Raw genomic sequence first — 25,690 nt, forward strand, 5'->3', positions numbered from 1 at the left:
AGAGGTTATAAATTCAAGATAAAATTTATATTTTGTATGGAGCACTTCACACAAAGAATTACATTGCACTATGCTCATTTATATAAGTTTAAACATTATAAAATCTGGTGCTAGAAGATCAGGCTGTCTGGAGATATTGGCTTCCAGAGATGAAACGCACCTAACATCGATACTTTTTGTTTTTCTTCTTCCTTTTGCAAAACTTAATTATGTTCTGCAAAACCAAAACCAAAAACAACATACCTTTTCATTCTTCCCATTTCTCTTTCTATCTCCCTCACTTCCTGACTGGTTTCCTAACTTAAAATGTACAAAACATTAATACTGTTACCCTTTTCCTTCTCCCATTGCAAAACCCATTCATGTTCTGCAGATAAAACGATAAAATCCTCTATAAAAACAACCAAACCAAACACTACAAACTAGCGATTGAAGATACAAAGAGCTTGAAGAATGAAAACATTCTACAAAATAACTGGATGCAACATGAATACTATTTCCAAAATAACTGGATTCGACATTAAATAACTTGAAAAGGGTTGATATGCCGTAAAACAACCAAACCAAACTAAACCAAACCAAATACATACAAACATTATCAAACAAATAGAATTTTAGAAGATTTTATAAAATTTTTTAAGAAGTTTCCAATAACTCCCGAAGAAAAGTTTATGAAAATAGATGAGTTTTATACTTTCTTCAGAGTAATTATGCAGTAAGCAGTGCTATTGTATGTTGCGTTATAGATTTTCAAAAGAAAGTATTTTGCGTACCATTTGTAAGACTGTCGTGGTTTCAACCAAAAGAAACCACTCATCAAAAAAAGTTCCCAATTCAAAACATAAACATCACAGCTGACGACCCTTCGATAAATACATTGACATGAATAATTATCTCATGGAACACTGTAATAGTGCAATTCCCACTAGAATAATATTCCCAAATTTCTCAGCTTCAATTTGATCTGACACATGAATATAAATCTCAAACAGATGACTCCCTACAGTCCGTTAAAACACAAAAAACAAACACAAATCAAAAACGAAAACGACGACCAGTACTGAAAGCCGCTTTGTCTACAACTACGTCCACCGAGTGAGTATAAATATTGCGTTTTTTTTTCAACAAGCAGTCTGTCGTGGCTGGATCGCCAAACAGCGTGGTTGTGTCCGTCAGCGGCCTAACCCAACGCAGCAACCATGCCCACACAGAACGGGTTAGACTACCACACCCAACAGTGGCCAAACCCAGTAGCAGCAGCAACCACTTGCCGTCCACTCACTCGATTTCCAGCAGCCCAGCATCTCAAGTCAGCGCATATTTCCTGTAGCCACTGGCAACGACCTCATAGTTGCACCAGTTCAAACACCAGCTAGACTACAACCCTTCGCCTAAGACCTCCTACCACCATTCAGTTTCTTTTTGGAAAATAAACCTGAATGGATTTATATTCGTTCATGACGGTACTTACTGGTTTGTCATCTCTACTTTGCCATTTCGTTTTTTTCTTGCCTGTGTCATCTATTCATTGTAGGATTAATTGTCACCGACACTCGGCCCCACAACAGGACAGTGGTAATGTAATATTTTACTATATTTTAATTCCCAATTCAGCTTACAATACTATTTCATACTAATATATATTTATATTTTTTTTTTACATAGGTGTCACCATATATCAAGGCCTGGAGACCACTCAAAGATAAGGGTTATTGCGTGTACAATAATCAATGAGATCATATAGTAGTAATCGTTAGTAATGGAAATTTCATACATTGGATTATTTAAGGGGGCGGTTTATCAGGAATTTGTTTATGTTGGACTTGAAGACAACCAAGTTGTAGTCAGGTGGGAAACAGGCAAAAGGCGTGCACTTCTAAGAAAGAAGCTTTGTTCATGGAATCTACGTTTTGATTTAGGCACAGATAAAGAGTGGAGAAAATTGTTGACAGTGGTTTCAGCTAGATGGGTGTTTTTCGTGAAAGATTAGTGAGGGAGGAACCATAGATTGCAGTTCAGACGAGCACTTGCCATGGAAATAACGATAAAACAAAGACAGGCTTCGCAACGTCTCTTCTGTGGGAGAGAGGTTGCATGAAAGAGAAAAAGCCATCCCCCACTAAGCTATGAAATCTATTTTGTACTCTGTCAAAGCAGGATAAGCTCTTTTTAGCAGCTCCTGCCCAGATGTGGCAGCAGTATTCCATCCTTGGACGTACTTGGCTTTTATATTGATAGAGAATCGCATCAGCAGTGAGATATCTACTGGAGCGGTAGAAGGATCCTACCATTTTTCCAGTGACCTTGGCAACAGATTTGATGGACATGTTCCATTTCAGATCAGGAGTAAAGGTAAATCCCGGAAGCTTGTCAAAACATGGAGCTTCCCCAAGACGAGAGCCATCCATTTCAATTGATGCCAGATGGGGATCAGAGCGTTGATGATGTAAAGATAGAAGCTTGGTTTTAGATGCATTAAAAATAACAAGCCACCTCTTCTCTCATTGTACCACATGTTCACGATCAGAGGAGAGAGAATCAGAGAGAACTTTGTCATTTATGGCTTTTGATGTGTTGCCATAGATGGTAGTGTCATCAGCATAGATGTCAACAAATGATCTAAGTATGTGTTTTGGGAGATCATTGACGCAGATCAGGAAGAGAGTTGGGCCCATGATTGATCCCTGAGGGATCCATCATTAATACTGTGGGTTTCCGATTTCTGCCCATCAACCACTATTCTTATGAGCCTATCAGGAAAAATGATTTAATAATTGAGAAAACATTTCCAGTTATACCTTGGCTGGAAATCTTGTGAAGTAGGCCTTGATACCATACCTTATCAAAGGCCTTTGGTATGCCAAGAGCAATTGCCCTAGAAAGGAAGCCTTTGTCACGAAATTCACTAATCCTATGAGATATAACCATTGGCACATTTGCTGTAGATCTTGCCGAACAGAAACCAGGTTGCATGTCACATAGAAGGTTATTTCTGCTGAGGTGGTTTACTACTTCTTTATTTAATATGGGTTCCAGCAACTTACTCATGACACACAGGAGACTTATTAGTCTGTACTGAGAGGGAGATGACCTATCACCTGAATTCTTAAATACAGGGCATACTGATTAGGTTTTCCAGGGTGTTGGGAAGCACTTCTCTTTAAGACAATGCTTAAACAATGGGGGCAAGTTCTGGTTGAAGCTTTTTCAACACTTTTTTTTTTTTTTTACACGGTGGTCACCACTTATCAGGCCCCGGAAGCCACTCAGGGATAAGCGTTATTGCAAGTACAGTACGTTAGTGTGGAGATTTAATGAAGTGTTTACTTAAGAGGGCGGGTCATTAGGAATTTGTGTACGTTGGACTTGAAGACATCCAAATTGTAGTCAGGTGGGAAGCAGGCAGACGGAACAGAGTTCCACAGGCGTGCAGTTCTAAGAAAGAAGCTTTGTTCATGGAATCCGTGTTTTGATTTAGGCACAGACAAAGAGTGGGGGAAATTTTACACAGTGGATTCAGCTAGACGGGTGTTTTTCGTGAGAGATTGGTGAGGGGCGATCAGAGATTGGAGTTCAGACGAGCACCTGCCATGGAAATAACGATAAAACAAAGACAGGCTTCGCAACGTCTCTTCTGTGGGAGAGAGGTTGCAGGGTAGAGAAAAGGGCATCCCCCACTAAGCCACAAAGTCTATTTTGTACTCTGTCAAGGCAGGATAGGCTGTTTTAGCAGCTCCTGCCCAGATATGGCAGCAGTATTCCATCCTTGGACGTACTTGGCTTTTATATAGATAGAGAATTGCATCAGTAGTGAGATATCTTCTGGAGCAGTAGAAGGATCCCACCATCTTTCCAGCGACCTTGGCAACAGACTTGATGTATGTGTTCCATTTCAGATCAGGAGTAAAGGACAAACCCAGAAGCTTGTCAAAACACGGGGCTTCTCCTAGACGAGAGCCATCCATTTTAATTAATGCCAGATGGGGATAAGAGCGTTTATGCTGTAAAGATAGGAATGCCGTCAGGGCCGGTTGCTTTACTGGAATCAAGGTTCTTGATTAGCTTGGCGACATCACGCACAGATATTTGTTTGTCGCATAGCGTGTTGTCTGTTATAGGAGGAATTCAATGCTTAATTTAAGTATCTGTTCTGTTGTGATAATCTCATTCTCCAAAGCAATACTTTTTTTTTGTATATGCTCGTATATCACGATCACGGACATTATCCTTTTATCTGGGATAGTGTAGTATCTCTTTCACTGGTTATCATACTGGACTTATTTCTTCTTTCCGTGTAAGAGGTAGTGTACTGTTGTACGAGATAAATTTTCTACGCATCACTTCCTCCTTTGGCAAGGTAATCAAGTATCAGTTTGTTCGTTATGATACTATCCTCCATTCGCTTCACATGTTTTGCATTGTTTATTATTGAATAAACGCAATAATATTGCTGTGATCATTCGTCATATAAAATTAATTGATATTAAAGCATTTGAATGTTTATATTTTTAAAGTTGTAGAAAATGATTGGCTAGTGATTATAAACACACACGCATATATATATATATATATATATATATATACTAGCAAAAGTACCCGTCGTTGACTGGGTTCAAAAAGCAGCCTACAGAAAATGGACTCTGATTTATGAAAGTATGATAGGTTATGAAAAGGAAGGGTTGTAAAGAGATAGCTTCGAATTTGGGGGTATCAAAACCAAAGCAAAATATAATGAAAGTAAAAATAAAATAGATAAACCCCATAATTTATTATACTATACCTGTTCACACTGAAACACTTATCACAATATTCTGTGGATCTGTATCAAAAAACCTTGTTAAACTTTGTGACATATTTCCATTCTATGGAGGTCAGGTGCGAACGAACACCCCATAATTTTATTGTACAATATTTCGTCAAACTAAAACATAATTATCAAAGTATACTTACGCAGATAGATATGAAAAGTCTTTATTAAAGTTTGTGCCTATTTCCATTCTATGGAGGCCAGGCGCGAACGCAGACCCCACAATTTTATTATACCATCCCTACTTAAGTTAAAACATACTTATCAAAGTATTCTTATATACATCTATATCAAAAACACTTGTCAACGTTTTTTTTTTAATTTTTTAATGTTTTATTTCCATACTTTGTGGACCAGACGCGAACGCAGACCCTCGTACTGTATACCAATACTCTATGGCTGACTGGGATAGCTTCCGTACATTCATATCTGATCTCTCTCCCCATTCCATGTTTCAAAAGGATGTGTCCTCTATATTATCAGACCTGACTGACTGGTTACTTGTAGGCACAGACCAATTCATACCATCTAAAAAATTCCAACAAAAACCTAACAGCCAGCCATGGTTCTCCCCCGAATGTGCTGTTGCCATCGCACACAGAAATCACTTTTTCCATAACTACCAACGTAATAGATGCACTGAAACTAAAGCTGCTTTCAGAACCGCCAACAACCACTGTAAAAGAGTAATAAAAAATGCAAGAGAACTATATGCGCAATCTGTTAAGTCCAAAGTAGCTGAGCAGCAGCTTGGTTTCCACCGTTTTTTTTTTGTTTTTTTTACACAATGATCACCACTTATCAAGGCCCGGAAGCCACTCAAGGATAAGGGTTATTGCAAGTACATTACGTTAGTGTGGAGATTTGATGAAGTGTTTACTTAAGGGGGCGGTTCATTAGGAATTTGTTAACGTTGGACTTGAACACATCCAAGTTGTAGTCCAGTGGGAAGCAGGCAAATGGAACAGAGTTCCATAGGCGTGCAGTTCTAAGAAAGAAGCTTTGTTCATGGAATCCGTGTTTTGATTTAGGCACAGATATAGAGTGGGGGGAATTTTTCACAGTGGATTCAGCTAGACGGGTGTTTTTTGTGAAAGATTAGCGAGGGGGGACCAGAGATTGGAGTTCAGACGAGCACCTGCCATGGAAATAACGATAAAACAAGGATAGGCTCGCAACGTCTCTTCTGTGGGAGAGAGGTTGCAGGGTAGAGAAAAGGGCATCCCCACTAAGCCACAAAGTCTATTTTGTACTCTGTCAAGGCAGGATAGGCTGTTTTTAGCAGCCCCTGCCCAGATATGGCAACAGTATTCCATCCTTGGACGTACTTGGCTTTTATATAGATAGAGAATTGCATCAGTAGTGAGATATCTTCTGGAGTGGTAGAAGGATCCCACCATCTTTCCAGCGACCTTGGCAACAGACTTGATGTATGTGTTCCATTTCAGATCAGGAGTAAAGGTCAAACCCAGAAGCTTGTCAAAACACGGGGCCTCACCCAGACGAGAGCCATCCATCACAATTGATTCCAGATGGGGATCAGAGCGTTGATGATGAAAGGATAGGAGTTTGGTTTTGGATGCATTAAAGGTAACCAGACACATCTTCCCCCACTGAACCACGCGCTCGAGATCAGAGGAGAAAGAATCAGAGAGAACTTTGTCATTTACAGCCTTTGATGTGTTGCCGTAGATGGTCGTGTCATCAGCATAGATGTCAATGAATGATTTAAGTATGTGTTTAGGGAGGTCATTGATGTAGATCAGGAAGAGAGTTGGGCCCAGGATTGACCCCTGAGGGATCCAGCATTTATATTGCAGGCCTCTGATTTTTGTCCATCTACCACTACTCTTATGAGCCTATCGGAGAGAAATGATTTAATGATTGAGAAAACATTTCCAGTTATACTGTAGTTGGAAATCTTGTGAAGTAGACCTTTATGCCATACCTTGTCGAAGGCCTTTGATATGTCAAGAGCAATTGCCCTAGAAAGGAAGCCTTTGTCGAGAGATTCACTAATCCTGTGAGATATAACCGTCAGCACATTTGCGGTAGATCTTGCAGAGGGGAAACCATATTGTGTGTCGCTAAGAAGGTTATTCCAGCTGGGGTGGTTGACTATTTCTCTATTTAATATGGATTCCAGCAACTTACTAATAACACAAAGGAGACTTATTGGTCTGTACTGAGAGGGAGATGACTTATCACCTGAATTCTTAAATACAGGGCAAACTGATGAGGTCTTCCAGGGAGTCGGAAAGCACTTCTCCTTAAGGCAGCGCATAAATAGTTCCGTAAGTATGGGAGCAAGTTCTGGTTGCAGTTTTTTAACACTATAATTGGGATGCCATCAGGGCCAGTTGCTTTACTGGAATCTAGGTTCTTGATTAGCTTGGCGACCTCATGCACGGATATTTGTATGTTACCTAGCTTGTTCTGTGTTATAGGAGGAAATATGGGGAGTTGATTGCCTTCGTCGCATAGGGTAGAATTAGCTGCAAAGTTCTTTGCAAATAGTTTGGCCTTGTCTGACGTTGACGAGATGACCTCTAGTCCATTGATAATGGTTGGGATAGAACGTACACTTCTGTTCAAGATCCTATTTGTTATTTGCCAAAACTGGTGCGAACCAAGCCGCTGCTCAGCAACTTTGGATTTAACAGACTGGGCATATAGTTCTCTTGCATGTTTTATTACTCTTTTACAGTGGTTGCTGGCAGTCCTGAAAGCAGCTTTAGTTTCAGTGCATCTATTATGTTGGTAGCGTAGCTATGGAAAAAGTGATTTCTGTGTGCGATAGCAGCAGCACATTCTGGGGAGAACCATAGCTGGCTGTTAGGTTTTTGTTGGAATTTTTTAGATGGTATGAATTGGTCTATGCCTACAATTAACCATTCAGTCAGATCTGATACTATAGAGACCACTTCCTTTTTAAACATGGAGTGCAGAGGTAAATCAGATATGAATGTACAGAAGCTATCCCAGTCAGCCATAGAGTATCGGTATACAGTACGTTGGAGGGGTACGGCTGGGGGCTTCTTACATTTGGTTTTTATCTTAACTGATATGACGGAGTGGTCGGAGGATCCTAGAGGAGAATGAACGGTACATGAACATAGCTCAGAGGAAGTTGAAAGAAAAAGGTCTAGGAGGCTTGCATATTGACCGGGTGTATCGGGCACACGGGTGGGTATGCGAACAATCTGAGTGAGGTCATAAGCAATGGCAAAATCATGACAAAACCTCCCCTCATCGTCTGTCTTATTTGAATGGGTCAGCCATTCCACATTATGGACGTTGAAGTCACCACAGATCTGGATGTTAGCCGAGGGATGTGCAGACAGTATGTGGTCTATTTTCTCAGATATGCTCTTAAAGATAGTAACTCCGCTGTTGTGGGGCCGATAGAGGGCAAATATAAATGCAGTAGTGTTAGCAAGTGCAACCCTGAAGCACATATAGGGTAAATTAGGATATTCTCTAGAGATATCCCTGCCACACGGGAAGCCATCCTTAATGTAGGCACATATTCCATGCCCATGGCGATCTTGGGTGTCAGATTTAGCTGTTAAATTAGAGTATCCGTTAATTATGAACTCATCTCATTAGAAATAATATGTTCGGTTTCGTCTCCTGTAATTGGGTTTCAACCTCTGGAAGGTTGGAACGTAGATCCCTGATGTTGGAGAAAGAGACCTGGTAGTAGGGGTCTATGTTGGAAGATGAGGTTTTCCAGGGTGTTGGGAAGCACTTCTGGCAAATAGCAAATAAGATCCTGAACAGAAACGTGCGTTCTATCCCAACCATTATCAATGTACCAGAGGTCATCTCGACAGCATCCGACAAGGCCAAACTATTTGCCAAAGACTTTGCGGCAAATTCTACCCTGTGTGACGAAGGCCATCAACTCTCCATATTCCCTCCTATAACAGACAACACGCTATGCAACATACAAATATCTGTGCATGAGGTCGCCAAGCTAATCAAGAACCTTGACTCCAGTAAAGCAACTGGTCCCGACGGTATTCCAATTATAGTGTTAAAAAAATTACAACCAGAACTTGCCCCCATACTTTCCAAACTCTTTAAGCGTTGCCTTAAGGAAAAGTGCTTCCCAACACCCTGGAAAACCTCATCAGTATGCCTTGTATTTAAAAATTCAGGAGATAGGTCATCGCCCTCTCAGTACAGACCAATAAGTCTCCTATGTGTCATGAATAAGTTCCTGGAATCCACAATAAATAGAGAAGTAGTAAACCACCTCAGCAGAAATAACCTTCTTAGCGACATGCAATATGGTTTTCGCTCTGCTAGATCTACAGCAGATCTGCTAACGGTTATATCTCATAGGATTAGTTAATCTCTCGACAAAGGTTTCATTTCTAGGGCAATTGCTCTCGACATATCAAAGGCCTTCGATAATGTTTGGCATAAAGGCCTACTACACAAGATTTCCAGCTACGGTAAAGTAAATTAAAAAAAAAATCAAAATGTAATAATGGATTTAAAAAAATAGAAGACGAGGTGCAAACGACAAAAAATAAAATAAGTCAAGATATAAAATAACTCTAGATAATTAATCTGAAGGTATACACGTATATATATATATATATATATATATATATATATATATATATATATATATATATATATATACGTGTATACCTTCAGATTAATTATCTAGAGTTATTTTATATCTTGACTTATTTTATTTTTTGTCGTTTGCACCTCGTCTTCTATTTTTTTAAATCCATTATTACATTTTGATTTTTTTTTTAATTTACTTTACCGTAGCTGGAAATCTTGTGTAGTAGGCCTTTATGCCAAACATTATCGAAGGCCTTTGATATGTCGAGAGCAATTGCCCTAGAAATGAAACCTTTGTCGAGAGATTAACTAATCCTATGAGATATAACCGTTAGCAGATATAACCGTTATAAATGTAACTCTTGGTTCGTTCGCAATTAATAGTCTAAAAAACCACTGGACCGATGGCTTCCACATTTTGGTATAATATGTTTACTATATCCATATGTGTTTTTATATATTTCTTTTTAATTATAACATTATACTTAATTTTTCTATGATAAATAGATGGTTTTCTTTGTACCGATACGCCATTTTTTTTATTGAGGGACAATTATTTATTACTGCTTCCTGTCACGTGACCAGTGTTTCCAATTTAGCAGTTTTCCTGCTAGATCTGGAGATTTCGTTTGCAATCTAGCGGGGAATTCTAGAAAATCTGGAGATATTTGGCACCCACACACCCGCAATTTTAGATTAAAAAATAAAGAAAAGCGCTTGAAAATACTTTAAAACATAAAATAAACTCATTCATGTAAGTAAAAAAAAAGTAGCATTTATTGCCTTTGGTAACAATTATTTATTGATTATTTGTTTTGTTTTTCACCTTTTTTTCGGCTAACCATTCTTAAATCTCGCTATAAAATCGATTTTTCCAAGTACATTTTAGGTGTGTGGAGGGGGGGAGCATTCCAACCTCCGAAGTTTAGTTTAAAATACGATCTAAGCAACCCTGCTTAATTTAGAAGTATTTAGTCGAAAATTGTAAAAAGCAAGAAACAACAGCAAAAAAAAAAAACAACGTACAAATACAGTAGAATTTAATTATCTACCAACCTAAATACTTTTAACATGCTAAAACAAAGTTTTTTTGTTTTTTTATTTTTCTAATTTCAAAGTATGTTGCACCATTATTGTGATGTTTAATTAGCAGTATATTTCAATTTAACTTTTATTATAAAAATTTGAGTTTATGATTTGTTTCCTAAAAAGAAAAAAAATACCCTCTCTGAAAAAACAGGTAAAACTAGCTGATAAAATATGTAAGCCTTCTGGGGAGCTAACCGCTTCAATATAATTCCAGAAACATATAGTGAGAAAAGACGGAACATTTTATATATTGAATATACTATATTTATAATTTTTTTTATGGTAGGAAGTTAAAATATGGAGTTGGGGAGCGGGATTAGCGATTTTTGAAAATGTCAGATGATAAAAGTTTAAAAATCTAGCGATTTTCTGGACATTTCTTTCTCCTGATCTCGCGTTTTTTTAAAAAATCTCAGTTGCCAACACTGCATCACTAAAAAAACACTACAGGCTTAACGTAAACAGAATGTGTTTACAATATCGGTAAATTTTCAATGGGTTTAATCACATGATTATTGATAATGTAACCATGTGATTGAAATTTAATTTAAATTAATCACACGTGGTCGCTTTCCTATCAAATATTCATCGAAAAATGGTAGGTACACACAAAATGAATGCCGACGCTCAAAGTGTATAAACATTTTGACCCCTCTCTTTACTTAAAAATTCACCAAAAATCCGGAAATTTACCAATTTTAATGAAAATTGCAGTATTTTTCAAATAATGATCGCAGAATATAATGAACTAATTATTTTTACTTAACTCTTAGTGAAAATGTTTTATTTTGTTTAAACAAAAAATAGCTTTACTAAAGTTATGCTTTTCAGTAGTAAATAAAAAACGCAAGAATTTATTTTTGCTTTTTTTTATATAAATAAAGCATCGTAATTTGTAACAATAAAAAATAATTTTTACAGTAACATTTCGAAAAAAGCCCCTAAAGTCCGTATTAATGTATTCGATATAACTCGAAGAAAAATGAATTCTCGCATACTATTCAGGAAATTAAAGATTCAATTAGATTCCTATTTCAGTCACCTAAATTATTTAGGGTGAAATGAGTTTAGGAATTTATAGCCAAACCTAAATATTATTTGTTTTGCTTAAAAAAATAGCATTAATATAGTGTTAGGTAAAATTTGCATAGCATGCTCTGCTTTAGGGTTGCTGCAAAAATAAAACGGAAATTTGAATTTTGTTTCCTTTTAAATTCGGTACATTTTTACATTACGTCCAACTCATCGTTCACATTCGACACGTCAACTTTTATAGCTTTTCGGGTATGCTGGCAAGGTTAGGGGTGTCTATTGCGAAAGCCGTTCTTAACATGGGTAGATTGGTAGGTGTGTCAGAAATTTCGTGAAAAATAGTGAATAATTCCACCCCGTCTTTCCAAGCTTATAACTCCTAGAAAAATGTAACTCAAACCCTAATTTTTTTTTCAATTAAAGGAGAAGGGACCAAGGTTTAATTACAAAAACAAGACAAAAAAAACAACGTGTTTAAAAAAAAAAGGTAAATTTCTAAAAAACACTACTTTTTTTGTTTAAAATTTGAATATATTATTTATTGACCTTTTCTCTTCAATTTGTGATATATAACACTTTGGTGAGTAAATTAATTATTTACTTTTTAATAGACATTTCAAAATGGGGGGCGTGAATTATTCGACCCCCTGTCTTTCCAAGCTTATAACTACTAGAAAAATGTAATTCACGCCCTATTTTTTTTTCAATTAAAGGAGCAAGGACCAAGGTTGCGTAAAAAAAAAGAAAAAAACAAACAACGTGGTTTAAAAAAAGGTTTTAAACTTCAAACTTTACAGATAAAATTCTAAAAAACACTACTTTTTTGTTTTAAATTTGAATATATTACTCATTGACCTTTTCTCTTCAATTTGTGATATATAAAACTTTGGTGAGTAAATTAATTATTTACTTTTTAATAAACACTTGAAAATGGGCGGGGCGTGAATTAAAAAAAAACGTTTGTCTAAAGTATTATATTCAGTTTATTGGAAAGAGCATAAAATTTCACATTGACCCTGAAAATATCGTAAAAATAGAATCAATAGAAAAATTTTGATAGATTTTTAAAGTTTAAAAATTGAAAAATATTGAGTTCGTAAAATTCATTACTGTTTTTTTTTAAATAAAAAAATATTTCTATTACTTTTAAAACAACTTTAATAGTTTATTTTGGAAGTATAAGCATAAAGAAAATAAACAACCCGCTTTTAAAAGAGAAATTACGAGTTTTTTTATATTTTATTCGCAGTTTCGTGATAGGGGTGTCAAAAATTCCTACAAAAATTCTGATACATCTACTAGATTGGAGTGTTTATTCGTTGTAAACGTACCCGACAACCTATAAATGTCGACATTTCCAATGTGAATGGTAAGCTGGACTTATGTAAAAAATAACAAAAAGATATATCAAACTGACTTTTTCGTTTAAAAATGGAATTATTTCCCTTTCGTTACTAACTTTTTTTTTTTTTTAATAAATATTTTGTGTTTTATATACATAAAGTACAATTGTTAAATGTTACTGCTTTGATTATATTCGTTTGGGGGCCACAATTAAAAAATTAAGAAAGATTAAAACGAAGCGAAATTTAAGTTTCCGTTCCATTTTTACAACAACTGTAAAACAGTGCATACTCAGCAAGTTTTATCGTAATTTATAAGCATAATGTTGAAACACTAAATCAACATTTTATTAATTTTTTTGCATAATTAATGATGGAAGTATTTTTCTGTTTATTTTCTGAACATCTGTTAAAAAAAATAATTTGTACATTCTCTTGAAAAAAAGAATCAAACTTTTCTCTATTTTCACATAACTATTTACAGTGTTCATGTAAAGCATTCATCTGTTCTTTTTATAATAACAATTCCGTTCTCAAAGAGAAACGTTTACTGCCAAATTTCTTTAAAAAAAAAGTACAAGTTTTCCTGAAAAAAAAAACTTTCACCTAACAATTTATGGTAAAAAATTAATCTTTTTTTGGGGAAAAAATAACAACTTTTATTGATTAAAAAAATTGCAAAAAATAATAAAAGTAAATAAACGAACAAAATGCAATTTTTCTTGAGGAATGTGTTCCATTTTAACAAACTGAGCCACAGCAACGCGTGGCCTGGTACAGCTAGTATATATATATATATATATATATATATATATATATATATATATATATATGTACATGCATACATATAGTTTTTTTATTCATTTGAAGTAGATTCAAATAAAAATATTTCCGAGTTAGTCTTTAAGTTTATGTTATATAGCGGTGCATATTTTTTTATATAGGAGTCACAACTTATCAAGGCCTGGAGACCACTCGAGGATAAGAGTCAATACATGTACAGTAGTCAATGGGATAATATCATAGTAATCGTTAGAAGTGGAAATTTTGTAAATTGGATTACTTAAGGGGACGGTTCACCAAAAATTTGTTTTTGTTGGACTTGAAGACTACTAAATTGTAGTCAGCTGGAAAGCAAGCAAATGGAAGAGAGTTTCACAGGTGTGCAGTTCTAAGAAAGAAGCTTTCTTCGTGAAATCTACGTTTAGGTTTAGACACAAATAAAGAAAGGGGGGAAATTATTGATAGTAGTTTCACCTAGACGAGTATTTTTCATGAAAGTTTGACGAGGAGAGGATCATAGATTGGAGCTCAGACGAGCACTTGCCATGAAAATAACGATAAAATAGAAACATCTTTTTTGTGGGAAAGAGGTTGTAGGGAAGAGAAAAGGGCATCCCCCACTAGACTACGAAGTCTATTTTGAATTCTGTCAAAGCATATGTGGCAACAGTACTCCACCCTTGGACGTACTTGGCTCTTATACAGGAAGAGAACTGCATTAGAAGTGAGATATCTACTGAAGTGGTAGAATAATCCCACCCTTTTTCCAGCAACCTTGACAACGGATTTAATGTACGTGTTCCATTTCAGATCAAGAGTAAAGGTCAAAATATGGAGCTTCCCCAAGATGATAACCATTCATTTCAATTGATGCCAGACAGGGATCAGAGTGTTCATGATATAAACATAGAGCTTGGTTTGAGATACATTAAAAGTAACCAGCCACCTCTTTCCCCATTCACCACATACTCAAGACAAGAAGAGAGAGAATCAGAGAGAACTTGGTCATTTATAACCTTTGATGTGTTGCTGTAGATGGTAGTGTCGTCAGCATAAATGTCTACGAATAATCTTAGGATGTGATTTGATCATTAATGTAGATCAGGAAGAGTTGGGCCTAGGATGGACACTTGAGGGACTCCAGCATTAATACCGTGAGTTTCTGATTTCTGCCCATCACTACTCTTATGAACCTATCAGAGAGAAATGATTTAATAGTTGAGAAGACATTTCCAGCTATACCGAAGCTGGAGATTTTGTGGAGTAAGTCTTTATGCCATAATCTATCAAATACCTTTGATATGTCAAGAGCAATTGCCCTATAAAGGCAGCCTCCACCGAGAGATTTGCTAATCCTATTAGATATAACTGTTAGCACATCTGTTGTAGATTTAGCAAAAAAGAAACCTTATTGCATGTCACTGAGGAGGTTATGTTTGCTGAGGTGGCTGACTACTCGATTTAACACAGATTCTAGCAACTTACTCATGGCGCACAGGAGACTTATTGATCTGTCCTGAGAGGGAGGTGACCGATCACATGAATTTTTAAATATTGGACATACTGATGAAGTTTTCCAGGGTGTTTTCAGACACAGGAGGAAATACAGGGAGTTGGCTGCCTTGATCGCATAGAGTAGAATTAGCTGTAAAGTTCTTGTAAGAGTTTGGCTTTGTCCCATGCTGACAAAATTATTTTAGCTCTATTGATGATGGTTGGGATAGAGCACACACTTCTATTTAGAACCCTGTTTGCTATTTGCCAAAACTGGTGGGACCAAGCTGCTGCTCAGCTCTTTTGAACTTGACAAACTGAGCATACAACTCTTTTGCGTTCTTTATTACTCTTTTACAGTCGTTGCTGGCAGATCTGAAAGCAGCCTTTGTTTCAGTACATCTATTACGTTGGAAGCAATGGAAATAGTGATTCTGTGTGCAATGACACAGCACATTCTAGAAAGAACCACAGTTGGCTGTTAGGTTTTACGAGAATTTTTTAGAGAATATGAAGCAATTTGTCCCTACAATAAACCTTACGGTCAGGTCTGATACTATAGAGGACACATTCTTTTTAAATATGGAACACAGAGATAAATCTGATATAAATGTACGAAAACTATCAGCCAAATATACTCTACGATGTAGAGGTATGTCGGAGGACTTATTACATTTTGTTTTTATCTTAACGGAGACAACTTAGTAGTCGGAAGATCCCAGTGAGGACAGAACGAAAGATGAACATAGCTCAGGGCAAGTGGTGAGAAAAAGTTCTAGGAGACTTGCATACTAACCATCAGTGTCGGACAAATGGGTGGGTTCATAAACAATCTGAATGTGTGAAAAGGTCAGTGACCCCTAATAGGGATCTCCTTGTCACATACGAATCAATCCTCGGTCACGGACCTCAATGTGACTTGTGCTCATTCTTTGCAGGAGTTTCTTTGCAAGATATCTCAGCGCAGTAAGACCCGTCAATCAATTTGGTCAAAATCACTTTCACTTTTGGGTTGATAGGCCGCTGCCTCGTCGATGTGTCGCCTTGGAAATTAATCAATTTCATGCACACAAGAGAAAAACAGACTCGGTTATATCTATTCTATTGGTTAATTCAAGATAGATATACACAATATAAAATTATATACAATTGTTCAGTTGTTGATTTTGACAAAACTACTGAGTCCCGATTAGATTAATTACTCTTGGTTTTGCAGTTGTGACGGTTCGGGAAGAGAGGGGGGCGACGACTCTTCGATTGTGGTTGGTTTCTCTCAAATCTCAGCTCCAACTTTAGATTTTTGCATGGGGACTCGTCTTTATAGCAAGGTAACGGTTAGATCGGAGTAAGTTGGGCTGCCGCCTAGACCAATCACCATTAGTTATGTCACATCAGGAAAATCCCCTATTCTCTGTGTGTATACATGTATTCAACACCCGAAGAAGGTCGCAGGGTACAGCGACTGAAACATTGTGCTAATAACACCCAAGATGAGAATAATTGTCCGATTAATCAAAATAATAAAAACATTCATATCTCATCTCAAAAATTCAGAATTGCAGTAGATTATATCTCTAGCAGTATGTGACTTTACCATGGCAGCGATTGGTTAATTGGTAGCCAATAAGAAAGAGGTGGTTATTTGCTGCAGTGTTTAGGATTATAAGAGGAAGAGGTAACTTGAACAAACTGTGAGATTTATCTCCCTTTAGATATGTTTTATAATGCTGAACACTTTATAATGAGGCGTGAGGCGTCTCTTTCTTTGCACTGATGGCCTTGTTTGAATCTAATCGAAAGACACGAGCTGTCATGTTTTCATCATATTTCGTTTTCGTCATTTTCATGCTAAATTAAATATTCCAATTATAGAGAAAAAGTCAAACAAAATTAATCATCAACTGGTAATCTTGTAAGCAATTAAAGTTCAAGTTACTGGCCTCATGCGTCTCATGTATCCGTGATGATTTTGTTTTTGTTTTTTTTTGTTTTTTGTGTTAATATCTTAGTTTGCTTAAAACAAAAACAAATTGACTATTCGGCATGAATTTTAGATCTGTTATTAACACTTTGAGATGGCATTTCTAGTGTTTTCCTTATTTGCAAATAATCAATTAAACTCTAAATGCCAGTGCGAGTAATCATGATGTTTCTCTGATTCTTTTTTGATTTTCTATCAATTTCGATAATTACTTTTGTTTATCATTGTTTATGTTATAGAATGAGACACTCACGTTTCATGTCTCACTTTGTTGATGACATAGTTAACACTTCCAAAACAACGTTATTTTATTGTATTTTCAAGCCGGAAAGAAACAAATGCAATTTTAATATATAATGCTAAAACTATAATTATGAGTTTGTTCTCACAGCAAAAACTATACACGATATTATTCTATCAATTTTTAAGAAGTTTATTAGATAATAAAAGAAGTAGAGTACAAGAGAGGAATATATTAGAAGTGCACACCTGTGGAACCCTGTTCCGTCTGCCTGTTTTCCTCCTGACTACAACCTGGATGTCTTCAAGTCCAACGTAAACAAATTCCTGATGAACCGCCCCCTTAAGTAAGACATTTTATCAAATCTCAACACTAACGTACTGTACATGTGTAATGTTATGACCCTTTAGGCTGTGATCATAGCGTAGTATCTGTTAACTGTGGCAAGCGGGGTTAATGGTCAAAACATTATTATTATTGTTATTGTATTCTTATTAATTGATTTGAGCGACGGATGGTCGCTGGATCAGTTATTATGATTAGAAGAATAAGCAATTAAATTGCGGAAGAAATGATTGACGTGTGAATCGCAAAAGGAATATGAAAATAGAAAATATATGTAAACATTATTTTGGGGTTTTGAATAAACAAATAACTAATTGTGGATTAGGTTGGTCTGAGACACGTAATTAGGTGACGTAAGAAAACACGTGATGTAGTTAGTTTTGGAGAGATTCAGAGAGTTTAGGATTGACCACCAGAGCGGACAGACGTCTAGACAGGGGTGGACAGACAGCTAGGGAGTGAGCTGTAAGAATAGAAAATGTAGACAAACTGCAGATCCTGTGAAAACCATTTGAGACAACTGTAATAAATTTATATTATAAAAATATAAAGAGTTGTTTTAATGATTTCACAAATAAGAACAGATGTCTGAATTGGATGGTGCTGATCGCTTCATGGTTCCTCATGGAGCAGCGGGAAGATACAGAAGTATTCTTCAAGAAAAAAGGTATGAAGCATATATTATTCTTCTTATATATGAACTGTAAAAATATCCCATGCGATAAGTCTTATACAACATGACTCAGTTCACACGTCAATATCATGTCCTCCTGAGTAGACAACATACATACGATTTATACGTTTATTATCTGTCTGTTAAAAGAACAATATCTTACATCCACTAGATAACACATGACACGTTTTAATATATCAGCCCCTCCAATATAAACCAATATACAACATATATTGATTTTTTTTTTTTGCAATAACCCTTATCTCCGAATGGCCTCCGGGCTTTGATAAGTGGTGACCACCTTGTAAAAATATATATATATATATATATATCATATATCAAACACAGAGTTCTGGAAGAGTCGCATGGGACAAATTCTAAGTACATATTTTAATAGAAAAACTTACTTGGGCTAATGTCAGGTTCCTGATTTTTTTTCTTTTTACGAGGGGCGTGCAATAAGTAAGGCCCTGACAAACTTTCAGTTATCTGATCTAGCTGAACTTTTGCATGTGTAATGATTTATATCTCTACTGGTTATGTGGCAAATTACAGCTCTGAACTAATTGTGGTTTCTGTTTTACAAGTGTTTGAACTGAGTCAGGTGTGAAATGGAGCCTGTTGAATGTCGAGCAGTGATCCGGTTTTTGTCTTTGAAAGGACGCACACCACAGGAGACTTTTGAAGAAAGAAAAGAAACTTATGATGATAATGCCCCATCATATGACCTTGTAAAACGCTGGCATCGTGAATTCAAATATGGCCGGAAGTCTGTGAAAAACAGTTCCCAGACCTGGTCGCCCTCCTTATGCCATTGATGAGGCATCTGTCCGTCAAGTTGAGGCTGCCATTTTGGAAGATCGGCACATTACTATTCACCAAATAGCCCAAGATGTCAAGATTAGTACAGGGTTTGTGGTAACTATCATTCATGACCATTTGTATATGCATAAGTTGTCTGCCAGATGGATTCCCAGGTTGCTCATATCATTCCAAAAACGAGAATGCGTCGAGTGCTCGAGGATGAATTTGGAGATGTGCCAAGAAGATGAGTCAAAGTTTTTCAAAAGACTGATTACACAGGATGGGTTCATCACTATGATCCAGAGATCAAAGCCCAGTCGATGCAGTGGAAGCACTTGGACTCACCACCTCCAAAGAAGACAAGGGTGCAGCCCTTCGCTGGCAAGGTCATTCTCACAGTCATCTGGGACCAGGACGGAGTAGTGATGACAGATTTCCTGGCAAAGGGTACGACAATTACAGGAGCCTATTATGCTTCCTTTTTGAGGAAATTAAGGGAACCTATCAAAATCAAGAGGTGGAGCAAGATCAGCAAAGGTACTCTCCTCCTGCAGAACAACGCTCCGGTCCACAACTCGCATGCCGCCAGATCAGAAGCACGGGCGTGTGGTTATGAAATCCTACCCCATCCTCCCTACTCTCCTGACCTTGCACCCTCTGACTTACACCTTTTCCCAGCCATGAAGTGATTTTTGAAAGGAAAGCGTTTCCCAGATGATACAGCCTTGATTTCTGAAGTCACGTCGTGGTTGGAGGACCAACCTGGAGTGTTCTACAAAAATGGTCTCCAGAGCTGCATCAAACGATGAAAGAAATGCATAACTCTGGTTGTTTCCTATGTAGAGAAAGACTAATAACTGTGCCAAGTTTCGTTGCTCTACTGCTAGGTCAGCCTGGGTCAGGGGCATTACTTATTGCACGCCCCTCGTATTTCTGCCAAGTAATGCGTAAATATTATTCGAGATTCTAAAATGTAAAATATTAATATTCTAACCTCACATTAATAATCTCTTATTTTTCTTTAAATTATTCCTCCAATTCCTTTGGATAATTTTTTTTTTACTCTAAATATGTTTTCCATTTACTTTAAATAATATTTTCTTTTATTTTTTGTAAAAAAGAAAAAAACGTTATGTGCTGCAGACGTTTGATTAAATATACTAAGACATAGCTATAATTTTCCCTTTTATTTATTTATCAATTTGACAAACAAATATTAATTTACAACCAAAATCCTTGTTTGTGAATGCGTGTGTTTGTTTTTTTTACTTTTGTATTTTTTTAGAAAATTTTCATTACACTTTTACTGAATTCATGTAAGTGTAAAAATATTATGCCAACATAAAATGGAGTCAGTTTATGTTGTCATAAGGGTTGTACTCCTACTAATTGAAGTCATTTAATAAATATTATTGCAAAATATTTTTTAATTTTAATTTTAAAATGCAATATTTTGATTCTGTTCAAGAATGCCAGTACAAATGTACAGAATGGAACGATGAATTTGTCGCCCTAAGGAAAACAACACTACAGCTTCAGTTTAAAACTTTGCTTGAAAAAAATCAATTCAGATGATTTTATTTTGTAGTAGAGCTGACATCTATTTAATGTAGCCGCCTTCAGCCTAAATCACCCCCTCAATATGAGTCTGGAACCGGGAGTATGCCTTTTTCACAAACCCGGCGGGTGCTCGGCAAATACTCGGCGGATGGTGGTAATCAGGCTGGTTTTGGTGTTGTGGGAGGTCATGTTGGTGATGTTCTCGACGTATGACCAAAGAAGTAGTCCAGTGGGTTATGGTCGGGAGAGGAAGGGGGAGCAGAAAGAAGGATACAAAATCGTAGCACTACATGTGAAGCCATGTCTGGGTCTCTTTAGACTTGTGGCTTACACCGAGTTCTGTTGGCACACCCAGGGTCTGCCAGTTGTCACCTGATCTCACTAGGGGATCATCACACTCTTCATCACATCCAGGTACACTTTGTGTTGATTTTCAAGCAAAGTTCATAGATGAGAGGTGGCATGATGTGGCTCTTACTTGAAACCACACCAAAGATCATAAGCGTTGCCGAAAACTTTATTTTCATCACCCTGGGCACGCTCATGTTATTCGTAGCAATCCAGCCATGCATTTTAAGGATAGTGGCCATGGTCCTGTTATCATAATTTGGATTAGTAGAGAGCATAATTGTACAGTGGTGCATCTCTGATCTCGCTCATTGAACATTGTGTCATTTTCAGACATGATAGAAGGCTCCAATCGCTCTTGGGATTTGTACACTATTGGCTAACTAGTCTGCTACAACCCCCCCCCCGCCAGTTTTCATCAAACGGAAATGCAATCATACCGTCTTTTCTAGGGCGAAAATTTTATCATTCCACTCTGTACAACTGAAATGAATCTGTTTATTAAACAAAAAATGACTTTTTACTCCTGATTAAAATGGTATTTATTATTAAATGAATGTTAACATAAAAGTTTCAAGTGAGGGCCACATCATGCCACCTCACATCTTCGAAGTCGATTGGAAAATCAACACCAAAGTGTACCTGGATGTGCTGAAGAGTGTGGTGATCCCCTGGTGCAATCAGCTGGCTGCTGGCTTATCCTGGGTGTGGCAGCAGGACTTTGCACCGGCCTACAAGTCCAAGGAGACCCAGGCTTGGCTTCAGGGGTGCTACGACTTTGTACTCTTCTCTCACTGCCCCCCTCCTCCTCCAACCTGAACCTGCTGAATTACTTCGTTTGATCATACATCGAGAACATCATCAACATGACCTCTCACAACATGAAAGCCAGCCTGATCTCCACCACCTACCGAGTATTCACCAAGCTCCCACCGGTACTTGTGGAAAAGGCATGCTCCCAGTTCCGGACTCGCATTGAATAGATATAAGCTCTACTACAAAATCAAGTTACAGGAATTGATTTTTAACGTTTTAAAATAAAGCTGTAGCGTTGTTTTCTTTTATCTTTCCATCCTGTATATTGATGAGTGGTAAGGCCAGATTTCAAGTATGATGCCACAAGTGAAAAGGGGGACAAGCTTTCATGCTCTATTTTTACTGGATTTAACACCGTATGGGCATATTAAGTAAATGCTTGAATGAAGCATGGCCACATAGTGACGTAGACACAAATACTATGATCCATGCAATATTTTCTCTTAATTCGAGAAAACAATAAAAAAAATTGATAAAATAGAATTTATTAATTATTAATGTAACTCAAACAGTCAACTGATTTCGTGAACCCAAATCAGGATAATCAGCCTTTTTGCATAAGATGATGTAAAATGGAAGACTTATCTTACAAATCTCTTGCTCAGGTGGCTGGGAGAACGGTTGGATCATTTTACCGCTACAGAAAGCATCTGATTCTTCCTATTTATTTGCCTCCCCACGAGGGCAGAATTAGACACAAGGTGTTTTTTTTTTTGGAGAAAATCCAGCTCCCCAAAAGCGGACACTGTGAATAGGAACAAAAATAAAAATTGTCTCAGTCATGAAGGATTACTCCTCCACCGATCGAAAACAGAAACAGAATTCACCTGATTCTTGACGCAATCTTCTATCTGTATCAGAGAGCCAAATATGTCCTAAGATGTACGGTTGTCATATCTGGGGAGGTGCCGTCCGGAAAACACTTTCTTGCCCTGATAAAGTATAAAACTGACTTTGCAATCATACAGAATAAATGTTGCTAGCCTATGGTTACCATATCCTACATTATAGCTGCTCGACCAAGCTTCAATCCTGTATAAAACTTTCACAGAAAAACCTCACATAGCTACCACTCCAGCAAAAAATATTCCTTTCTCTTTATACCAAAAACAAAAGGAACTTCCATAAACGAAGCTTGTTTCTTAGAACATTCCATTTATCGACCAAACTCCGAGACTGCTTTACAATATGCTCGTCTTCAAATGTAATGTTAACAAATACTTGTTTAGCCGTCCTCTTCGATATCAAATCTTGTCTGTTTCAATCTATTGTTTTCAGTCCTCTCGTGGTGAGGTTCATCATCCAACTGATAATGTGTTTACTACTTATCCTTGAGTAGTTCTCAGGCCTTGATTAGAAGTGACCCATTAGTTAGAAAAATAAGAAAAGGATGACAAAATCACAGGATTAATTGAATGATTATGATAGTCACACCATCAAATATTCGTCTTTGTATTGATACCCCCGGTTAATGTTGGAAATCATCTACATATGAATCTTAATGAATATGCTAAATTGTTCTGGAACATTGTAAGAGTACTTTTCACAGTTTAACCGACAGTTGGAATTGACATATAGCCATTAGGCAGTCAACAATCCTCAGAGTTAATGTGTTGTTTTTTTTTTTATCGTATCTTATAGACAACGAAACATGGATACCCACCTCTGCACACGCACATTCCTACCCTTCCTTCTCCTTTTGTAAAATGTAATACTTTATATATATATATATATATATATATATATATATATATATATATATATATATATAAAGTATTACATTATATATATATATATATATATATAAAGACTCTTTCAGTCTTGGACTATAGATACCCACCGTAGAGGTGCCTGCACGTAAATTTTTGTGGCAGGAGGTGCGCAATCTCCAGCCACATCTTTCCTGAGTTGACATTGTTAAATAGCACTTCCAAGTAAAGTGTATGTTCAGGACGACTGGAAACAAATGCTGAGATAGGCAGAGAGCACATACAGCACATATAATTCCCAAATGGTCACCCATTTGGTACTAACCAGGCTCAACGTTGCTTAACTTTGATGATTTGATGAGAACCAGCATATCAACGTGATTATGCCATACATAATATATATATATATATATATATATATATATATATATAAAAAAAGAATAAAGAAAAGTCATAAGCTTTTATACTTTTTGTATTCTTTTTTATACATTTTCACACACGCACACACACACACACACACACACACACACACACACATATATATGTTTTTATTATTTCAATCTCGGTTTTTTTTTTCTTAAATCATTACAGGTTGTTTAATCGACAAGACAATAATATTGTTCTGCCGATCTCATCAGATAATTTAAGCCAAAATATCTGAACTAAAGTATTAAGCACTTTTTTCCCTGTTTTTTTACCAAGTATACCTCCTTATATATATATATATATATATATATATATATATATATATATATATATATATATATATATATATATATATATATATATCAAAGGAAGATTTTCATTTGACAATATTTCACATCATTTTGTTTTGAAGTTAGAGTCAATCAGAATCACAGTCATAGACAGTCAGTTAGCAGACAAGAGTCGAACAGCGACTCCGTGAAAGCTGATGCCCCTTACAGCTGAAAGAGGGAAGAGGAGACAATGTGGTCGTAAAAGCTTGAATCCCTAACAATCAATAATCATCCAGATGGTATGAATAAATAATCATCTATATTTGTAAACTGTTGTCTTCATCTGTCGCCATTCCACCCAAAAGGAAAAGGTGAATGTGTTTTGTCTATCGTTTCTTTGTATAACTCTCTCAAGTATTAAATGCCCCCTCCTCCATCATCAGTAATGATTCTCCACCTATAGTGTAAAAGAACTGTATTACACATTCCCCTCCTTCAATAATGAATTCGCATCTCCCATGTTATAAATATGAACTTGTTGTGCAATGTATATGAATAACATTATAATACTTGTTCGGAGTTCCCGTTATATGTTGTCTCCATATGAAGCCCCACTACATAACGTTCTTTAAAAAAATAGATATATTGTCATCTAGAGATATATCTTAGCGGTAGAGCATTCAACTACAGATCAAATGATCCTCTGTTCAAGCCTGGGTGTACGTCATCATTTATATATTTGTATGTAATCCGACAGTATAAAATCAAATACTTCTATTTTTTTTTGTTTATAAAGGCGTCACCACTTATCAAGGCCCGGAGACCACGAGAGGATAAGGGTTATTGAGTGTACAGTAGTCAATGGGATAATTTCTTAGTATTTGCTAGTAGTAGAACTTTAGTAAATTGGATTATTTAATGGGACTTTTCATCAAGAATTTGTTTACATTGGACTTGAAGACAACCAAATTGTAGTCAGCCGGAAAACAGATTAACGGAAGAGAGTTCCACAGGCGTGCAGTTCTGAGAAAGATTTGTTCATGGAATCTATATTTCGGTTTAGGCACAGATAAAGAGTGGGAAAAACTATTGACAGTGCTTTCAGCTAGACGAGTGTTTTTCGTGAAGGATTGGCGGGGGGACCATAGATTGGAGCTCAGACGGGCACTTGCCATGGGAATAACGATAAAACAAAGACAAGCTCGCAATGTCTCTTATGTGAGAGAAAGGTTAAAGAGAAGAAAAAGGGGCATCCCCAACTAAACTACAAAGTCTATTTTGAACTCTGTCAAAGCAGGATAAGCTGCTTCTAGCAGCTTCTGCCCAGATGTGGCAACAGTACTCCATCGTTGGCCGTACCTGGCTTTTATATAGGTAGAT

The sequence above is a fragment of the Euprymna scolopes genome, chromosome 4, assembly GCF_053919585.1.
Source record: "Euprymna scolopes isolate OS-2025 chromosome 4, ASM5391958v1, whole genome shotgun sequence".
NCBI classification, from domain to species: Eukaryota; Metazoa; Mollusca; class Cephalopoda; order Sepiida; family Sepiolidae; genus Euprymna; species Euprymna scolopes.